Here is a 9017-nt window from a genome sequence, read left to right as displayed (position 1 = left end):
CCAGCCTATGGGGTCCTCTGGAGAGCAGAACTAGTTTTATCCATGCCAGCCTATGGGGTCCTCTGGGGAGGCAGAAACTAGTCTATCCCATGCCTAGCCTAATGGGGTCCCCTCTTGAGAGCAGATACTAGTCTATCCATGCCAGCCTATGGGGTCCTCTGGGAGAGCAGAACATAGTTTATCCATGCCAAGCCTATGGGGGTGCCTTCTGGGGAGCAGAACTAGTTTAATCCATGCCAAGCCTATGGAGTCCCTCTGGGGAGAGAACTAGTCTATCCATGCCAGCTATGGGGTTCCTCTGGGGAGCAGAACTAGTACTATCCATGCCAAGCCTATGGAAGTCCTCTGGGGAGCAGAACTAGTCTATCCAGTGCCAGCCTAATGGGGTCCTCTGGAGAAGCAGAACTAAGTTATCCATGCCAGCCTATGGGGTCCTCTGGGGGCCAGAACCTAAGTCTATCCATGCCAGCCTATGGAGTCCTCTGGAGAGCAGAACTAGTTTATCCATGCCACCTATGGGGTCCTCTGGAGAGGCAGAACTAGTGCTAATCCATGGCCAGCCTATGGGGTCCTCTGGGAGCAGAACTAGTCTATCCAATGCAAGCCTATGGGGTCCTCTTGGAGAGGCAGAACTAGTCTATCCATTGCCAGCCTATGGGGTCCCTCTGGAGAGCAGAACTAGTCTATCCATGGCCAGCCTATGGAGTCCTCTGGAGAAGCAGAACTAGGTCTATGCCATGCCAGCCTATGGGGTCCTCTGGGGAGCAACTAGTCCTATTCCATGCCAGCCTAATGGGGTCCTCCTGGGGAGGCAGAAAAACTAGTCCTATGCCATGCCAGCCTATGGGGTCCTCTGGAGAGGGCAGAACTAGTCTTCCATGCCAGCATATGGGTCCTCTGGGAGCAGAACTAAGTCTATCACATGCCCAGCCCTATTGGAGTCCTCTGGGGAGCAGAACTAGCAGTACACCCATAGGTCCAAACTTCTGAAGGACAGACGCCCCTCCAAAAGGAGTTGGTTTCTGATATCTATAGTAATTAATTCTAGCTTTTACAAAAACCCATGAACTCTATCCACTGTAATGGGGAAAAAAGGACTTACACTTGCTGACAGACAAATACATTGGGAGACCAGTTGGAGAAATATACTTGGATCATCTAGAACCCCAATGACCAATTTATTAATTAAATTGGATCTATTACCTCAAAAAAACAATCACATAGGTATATTAGTCCTCGCCATTATGTGTGTTCTGAACCAACAGGGGACCTTGGTACTTTTCAACATGTTGCTGTGGAAATCCCAGGGGTGGTTGAATCTGGGGGAAAGTCAACAATGTCTCTCTCTGTACTTAAGATGACATACTGTCAGTTCCTGACCTGTTTTTCTGTTGTTTTGGTATGTGTGTGATGGTCAGGGCGTGAGTTTTGGGTGCGGCAGTCTATGTTTGGCTGTTTCTATGTGGGTTTTTGGGTTGGCCTGGTATGGCTCTTAATTAGAAGGCAGGTGTTTTGCGTTTTCCCTCTAATTGAGAGTCATATTAAGGTAGGTTTGTTCTGCACTGTTTGTTTGTTGGTGATTGTCTCCTGTGTCTTCCGTGTCTGTGTACCACACGGGACTGTAGCGTTGTTCGTTTGTTATAGTCTGTACCTGTTCCTAAGTGCTTTGTGTTTTATGTAAAGTACTCCCCAGGGGCCTGTTGACAAAACCTAGGATAAAGGATTAAGCCAGGATTTGGGTGATCCTGGCTCAATTGATCCGTAATCCGGTTTTGCACTAAAGATGGATAGGGGGCAGGAAGGGATATGTTTATGGTATAAATTACCATGGAGATTTATTCTGCTGGACTAGCCTGCTCCCAGACAGCTAAATTCCAGGATCTATTTAATCTCATCCCTAATGTCAGTCAGGCAGTCACCACAAATGGAACGCAATAGTTATTTCACTGCTCACTATACATTGTTATTCAAGCATATAACTAGACCACTGTTATTATTTAAACGTTTGTGATCAATAATTTCCAATGATTTTTGGATAAAAAATGATTTAGATGATGTTGCTATCATTAGAATAATTAGCAGTTTCCCATAGATATATAAGGCTATATATAAACATGATAGAATATTAGGGCCACAGAGGGGAAAAAAACACAAGTCCATAATTATTGTAACCCAGTTGTTTTAAAGAGGACAGTTGTTAAAAAATGACAGATGTGGGGCATTCGTGAAATTGTATACTTCAAGATGGTTTTCATAAACAAAGACATGCTGATGTGCCAGAATATTAAAGTATCACATTGTCATAAAGTATCAAAACTGTAAAAACAATAATGTAGCTTTTCTGGCAGAAAGAACCAGCCTGCATAAATGTATGACTTTATCATTTTTCTTCAAGTGTGGGCCCATAGTAGCTCCTGTCAATAAACAAATACACATTCCATATGAATATAAACACAATGTGGTACATTATGTCCTTTATTGAATACATGGATAGACAGAGTTGAAGGTAAAGACTAAATGATGAAACTGAGACATTAAAACACTGGCGGATTTCCTGGAAACAAAGGAATACATTCAAATTGAATATGTCTTTGAAAGTATAAATGCCCTTCTTAGACCAAGAATCTAATATAAATGGTTTCTTACATGCTAATAATTCTTTATTACGCCATATTGGAGAGTATAAATTCCGTTTTAAGATTTGATGTCATATGCTTCTTTGTAGCTTTCCACACATTTACTGAGTATGTTATAACTTCTTAATTACTTCCGGTACCGACAGAGATGGCCGCCTCGCTTCGCGTTCCTAGGAAACTATGCAGTATTTTGTTTTTTTTATTACTGCATTGTCGGAACTAGAAGCACAAGCATTTCGCTACACTCGCATTAACATCTGCTAACCATGTGTATGTGACAAATACAATTTGATTTGATTTGATAATGGGTCCAAACAATAACAGACATTTTTTTAGGAGTCAAGCCAGAAAATAATACATCTTGTAATCTAATTGGTGAAACTATTGACTCTTCTATAGCGCGCCAAGGAACAGAAGCCTCTGGGTTTAACCAGTTCTTCAGGAAATTCTTTAGGAATGATAGGTGATAACATTTTAGATTTGGAACTGCAAGTCTACCTGATGCTTTTGTTCTCTGAAGTGTTGCATATTTAATCTGTGGTCTCTTTTCTCCCCCAAATCAACTTCTTTATGACAGAGTCAAGTTTAGACCAATAGTCTATAGGAGGAGGCAGTGGTAACATGGAACTCATAAAATTGATACGAGGGTGTCTTGTCGTGTGTGTAGGTGGCAGGGAAGTCAGGCGCAGGATAATCAAACTTGGTATAATGGAGTAGTTTAATAACTTAAAACAAAAACTCCAAAACCAAAGTACATAATAAAATAAATGTGGGTACAAGAACCCGTTTCATACCAATCCATAAAACACGAGCATAACAACAAACAATCTCTGACAAGGACATGAGGGGAAACAGGTGTGTAGGAAGACAAGACAAAACGAATGGAAAATGAAACATGGATCAATGATGGCTAGAAGACCGGTGACGTCGACCGCCCGAACAAGGAGAGGCATCGACTTCGGCAGAAGTCGTGACAGAACGAGGACATTCATTTTAATAATTGAGATTCTAGCATGCTAAGAAGTGGCCATAGCGGACCATCTTTTTATGTATTTTTTGATATTTTGAAAGGTTTCTAAGTACTTCTTCCTGCAAGTAGTGTGAATAGAGATGGATATGGTGATGCCTAATTAGGTGATTTGTTTCCTCACTGGGATCATGGGTGGTAGTTGCCTGGTTCCCATAGCGGAGCTAAGAGGTAGTAAAGCTGATTTAGACCTGTTGATCTTGTAACCAGACCGTGGGCTGAATGCTGTGATAATAGACATTGACTGGAGGGATTGCTGAGCGTTCGCAACGTAGAACAGTATGTCATCTAAGTACAGAGAAATTGCTTGTTCAGTTTGTTTGATTTTGACAAGTGAGGAAGCCACATTTTTAAGTATGCTTTGTGCCAGCGGTTCAAGCGAGAGAGAGCAACGTAAGGTTCTCCAGGAACTTCCGACAAGCAGAAGTATCAAAGCTATGTTAGGAACTGTATACATTTTGAAAGGTATGCTCTAAAAGTTGTATTTTCTATAGGATCAGATATCAGTCCCTTAGTAGGAGATCTGATCAGCTGTATTGATGATCTCGTTTCAGCATGTTTAGTTGCAGCGTCAGTAAGTGGCTAGCCCTACTCTCTTGAAAATAGTACTTTCGTCACATCCTCTGCAAAATGAATTCTGCTGTGTTGCAACAGGTCTTAAGTTCCAGTCTACTTGTTTTAAGCTCAATTTCTCTCTGTTGAATAGTTGTTTTTAAGAGTCTTCCAGCATTTTACAATGATTTTCCAATTCACTGATCTTCTGATCGTCTTAATTTCTGCAAATTAGAGGAAAAATGTGTAGTGTTTCCTCTTAGGAAACCTTTTACAGCTAACCATACCATAGTTGAGTCCTCCACTGAGTGGTAATTTATTTCTAAATATTATTTTAAATAGGATATGAACTGAAAGATGAAATCAGAGTTGTGTAGTCAATTATTATTAAACCTCCATCTAAATTCACGCTTTTTCATTGGGAAGATTTTAAATTGACAAAGAATGGGATTATGATCAGATAGAATGGCCGGTAAGGTTTTTATAAATTCCGTTACCTATAATATCAGTAGATGTTAAAATATAGTCATTTCTGAAGACAGTCTTCAATCTAGCAGAAAAGCAGGTATTGTCCTTAGTCGTGGGATTACGAAATCTCCAGCAGTCATTAAGATGATCTTTAAGAAATGGTTTAAGTGCATTGGAAGCGTTCACTTGTGATGAGCTATGAGAAGGTCCAGATCTATCTATCTTAGAGCTATGAGAAGCTCCAGATCTATCTATCTAGAGCTATGAGAAGGTCCAGATCTATCTATCTTAGAGCTATGAGAAGGTCCAGATCTCTCTATCTGAGAGCTATGAGAAGGTCCAGATCTCTCTATTTTAGAGCTATGAGAAGGTCCAGATCTATCTATCTTAGAGCTATGAGAAGGTCCAGATAAATTTCTTAGAGCTATGGAGAAGTCCAGATCTTCTCTCTGAGAGCTAATGAGAAAGGTTCCGGATCTCTCTATTTTAGAGCTAGAGAAGGTTCCAGATCTCTCTATCTGAGAGCTATGGAGAAGGTCCAGCTCTGTTATATTTAGGAAGCTAATGAGAAAGGTCCAGTCTAAATCTAGTTTAGAGCTATGGGAGAACGGTCTCAGAGGAGGTCTAGTCTTATCTACGAGCTATGAGAAGATCAGATATGATGTATCTTAGAGCTATGCGAGAAGGGTCATCAGTCTGCTCTTATGAGAGCTATGGAGACGGTCTCAGATCTTATTATAGAGCTATGCAGGAAGGTCAGATCTATCTAAGAGTATGCGAGGTCCAGAATATATTCTATATTAGAGATATGAGAAGGTCCAGATATATTTATATTAGAGCTATGAGAAGGTCCAGATATCTCTATCTGGAGCTATGAGAAAGGGTCAGATTCTCTAATTTTAGAGCTATGAGAAGGTCCAGATAATCTATATCTATTTTTAGAGCTATGAGAAGGTCCCAGACTATATTATATTAGAGCTATGAGAAGGTCCAGATCTCTCTGAGAGCTATGAGAAGGTCCAGATCTCTCTATTTTAGAGCTATGAGAAGGTCCACATCTATCTAGTTTAGAGCTATGAGAAGGTCCAGAAATACTTATTTTCCACCATAATTTGCAAATAAATTCATTAAAATTCCTACAATGTGATTTTCAGATTTTCAGATGTACCTATGATGAAAATTACAGGCCTCTCTCATCTTTTTAAGTGGGAGAACTTGCACAATTGGTGGCTGACTAAATACTTTTTTGCCCCACTGTATATAGCTTAGAGCTATGAGAAAGTCCAGATCTATCTAGCTTAGAGCTATGAGAAAGTCCAGATCTATATAGCTTAGAGCTATGAGAAAGTCCAGATCTATATAACTTAGAGCTATGAGAAAGTCCAGTTCTATCCAGATTAGAGCTATGAGAAGGTCCAGATCTATCCAGATAAGAGCTATGAGAAAGTCCAGATCTATCTAGCTTAGAATAAATAATGGCATTCATGTCAGTTCCAATAATAAGCGTAATAATCCGATAAATTGATCAGGCTTCTGGTTACAGAATGGAGAAATCCTTGTCCTATGAGGAGCATGAATAGATACAAATGCTATTTTCCGTCCATACAGTGGAAGGAACCTTAGTCTAAACTGAACTGAAACACCCCAGCCTGTTTTGATGACAGAACATTTCAGCTATATTTGTAATTGATTTAAACCACAATCGCCTACACACGAAGGCCTATATTTACTCTGGATTTGACAAACAATAGATTGACTAGGATCCTTTGAATTTCCCCCACGTTATATTTGTTCCCAATTAGGCTAAATGTAGTCCTATTAATGAGCTTTTAATGTTTTCCTATTCATTTGCATAGGCTAACCATTGAGATGAATGATATTTAATATCTTAMCAYATAATGACYTGATAATAACAGTAGSTGTAGAGAATGTAATGAAAAGTTGAAGGGTGGTTGGTAATGGAGGACATCAGGTGGATCCACATCRGGGTTTTGGGCAGAACCCCTAGGTCCTGGAGAACAGGAGCAGAGTTAAAGGGAACAAGGTTGGAGAAAGAMACGTAAACAAGCAAACACACAGGTTACAGYTTGATCAGGTATGTAAAAATACAGTTATTAGGGGCCTCCCGGGTGGCGCAGTGGTCTCTGGGTTCGCGCCCAGGCTCTGTCGCAGCCGGCCGCGACCGGGAGGTCCGTGGGGCGACGCACAATTGGCCTAGCGTCGTCCGGGTTAGGGAGGGTTTTGCCGGTAGGGATATCCTTGTCTCATCGCGCTCCAGCGACTCCTGTGGCGGGCCGGGCGCAGTGCGCGCTAACCAAGGGGGCCAGGTGCACGGTGTTTCCTCCAACACATTGGTGTGGCTGGCTTCCGGGTTGGAGGCGCGCTGTGTTAAGAAGCAGTGCGGCTTGGTTGGGTTGTGCTTCGGAGGACGCGTGGCTTTCGACCTTCGTCTCTCCCGAGCCCGTACGGGAGTTGTAGCAATGAGACAAGATAGTAATTACTAGCGATTGGATACCACAAAAAAAATTGGGGAGAAAAGGGGGTAAAATTTAAAAAATAATAATAATCATAATAATAATTAAAAAAAAACAGTTATTGAATGATTTAATTTAAATGTTTGATTAGACATGCAATATTGTTAATGGCAGACAGAAAAGAAAGGATACCTGTCTGTAATTTCTTTATGTCAGTGGGGTTGATGAGGGGTGGTCCCTGGAAAAGGTGAGCGAGGTGAAAAACTTAAGGGAGGTGTCATGACCACTGGAGTCATACACTACCTACCTGGCAGCGGAGGTTACTTAACGTGACCCTTGAGATTTACTATTTGGAAAAACCTCTCGGTCCCCTCCTTGATTCTCCTCTGGTAGCTGTCCTTCTGTTTCTCCTTGTTCAATCTCACCTTGATTGATAATAGAAATCAATGCAATTTATGTGTCATATTATCACAAATACATCTCTCACATATTTCTTGGAGGGACAGAAAATAAATYAATTAACAGCGGACAACCTCCACATCCTTCTCATSCTGTGRCTGAAGGTTGTCCTCGAAGGCGTTCTGATCTGGTTCGACAACTTCCATCACATCACGTGGAGTTTCAGTGATCTGAAAGTATGTCATACAAAAATAGCAATAGACAAACAACACAAAGTCAATGACAAATTTGAAATAGTGAAATATTGTATTTGAAATACATTTACATTTAAGTCATTTAGCAGACGCTCTTATCCAGAGCGACTTACAATAATTGTATTTACAATTGCTTTGTTCACCTCAGTCAACAGCTGCAGCTCCCGTCCARACAGCAGGCGATATGGTGAGTACTCAAATAAAGCGACCATAACAAAACAACGTATCAGGGCAAAATTTGAACTGTGACACTTACCGATCATGTGCCGTGGTAAAACTACTGATGGGCTTCAACTCCTTCACCCTCTCAAAGTCTTCACCCTATCAAACTTCTGTCAGGCTAGACAGGGTACTGACTTTTAAGCACAAGGTGACAAATTGAAATATTATGTTCTCTGATATGAAATCATAATAATTTCAGATATAATAGAATGTGATCGATAAACAAAAGGTTATTTCACTTGCTCAGCTGTCCACATTCTTGACAATCCCATGTCAAATGCCAAATGCCAAAACAAGAGTATGTTGATGTTGGCAATCATGTGCTTCACTCCAAAATGGTCAGCTTGCATCTCGGTCAGCATGGCCTCCTTCTCCTCAGTTAAAAATCACCCTCCTGTGAGGCTGGCCATCCTTCCCCCGTAGGTACATGTGATTGCCTAACAAGTTCGAAGACAAGAGTTGTGGAAATACTCTTGTCTAAGTAATTTTCCACCACTGTCTTTCTATGTTTCTCCCCCCCCCCCCACATCTCTCTCTGTCTTTCACTTCTTTCACCCTCTCTCTTTCACTTTCACTCTTCTTCCCCCTCTCATCTTTCACTTTCATGCTCTGTTCGCCCCCTTTCTCCTCACTTTCAGCCCGCCGTCGTGGTGGTTGTCTTTCTAGCCAAAGACCTATCTAAGGCGTCTTGGAATCGACATAATTGGCTTAGACCTATCTCATCCTTTGACTTGGCGACATCAGGAGGTAACACCTTGAGCTCATTGCCTTGTTTTTTATTTGATGATATAGACCCAACAGACCTAGACGCGATCTATCAACCACATCGCTACCCCCTTCCGGTCCGTATTACGTCTTCCACGAACAATGGCCAGGCTCCGCGAGAGAAGCTCCTCTCCCTCCCGAGAACGACAGCCTAACCGCCCTCAACCGCTCCATCCGCCACCGACACGGCTCCCGGGCAAAATCAGATTGACGTCCTCTC

At 41.6% G+C, this 9017-nt stretch overlaps 2 long non-coding RNA genes across 4 annotated transcripts; one reads left to right on the top strand and one right to left on the bottom strand.

Moving 5' to 3' along the window:
- The first annotated feature begins 5008 nt into the window (after positions 1-5008).
- On the top strand, positions 5009-5738 carry LOC139027253 (uncharacterized). Its single transcript, XR_011479315.1, has 3 exons — positions 5009-5086; positions 5500-5532; positions 5672-5738. It is a non-coding gene; the product is annotated as an uncharacterized lncRNA (long non-coding RNA).
- Positions 5687-8534, bottom strand: LOC112079632 (uncharacterized). Of its 3 annotated transcripts, none has more exons than XR_002896000.2 (3): positions 7691-8534; positions 7465-7582; positions 5687-6694 (listed from the first exon to the last, which is right to left on the bottom strand). It is a non-coding gene; the product is annotated as an uncharacterized lncRNA (long non-coding RNA). The 3 variants fall into 3 exon arrangements; XR_002895999.2 differs by having other exon boundaries at positions 5687-7582; positions 7691-7786; positions 8067-8534; XR_011479314.1 differs by having other exon boundaries at positions 5687-7582.
- Positions 8535-9017: the final 483 nt, after the last annotated feature.

This window comes from Salvelinus sp. IW2-2015, unplaced genomic scaffold, assembly GCF_002910315.2.
Source record: "Salvelinus sp. IW2-2015 unplaced genomic scaffold, ASM291031v2 Un_scaffold8769, whole genome shotgun sequence".
Taxonomy (NCBI): Eukaryota; Metazoa; Chordata; class Actinopteri; order Salmoniformes; family Salmonidae; genus Salvelinus; species Salvelinus sp. IW2-2015.
This window is presented reverse-complemented; position numbering and strand designations above follow the sequence as displayed.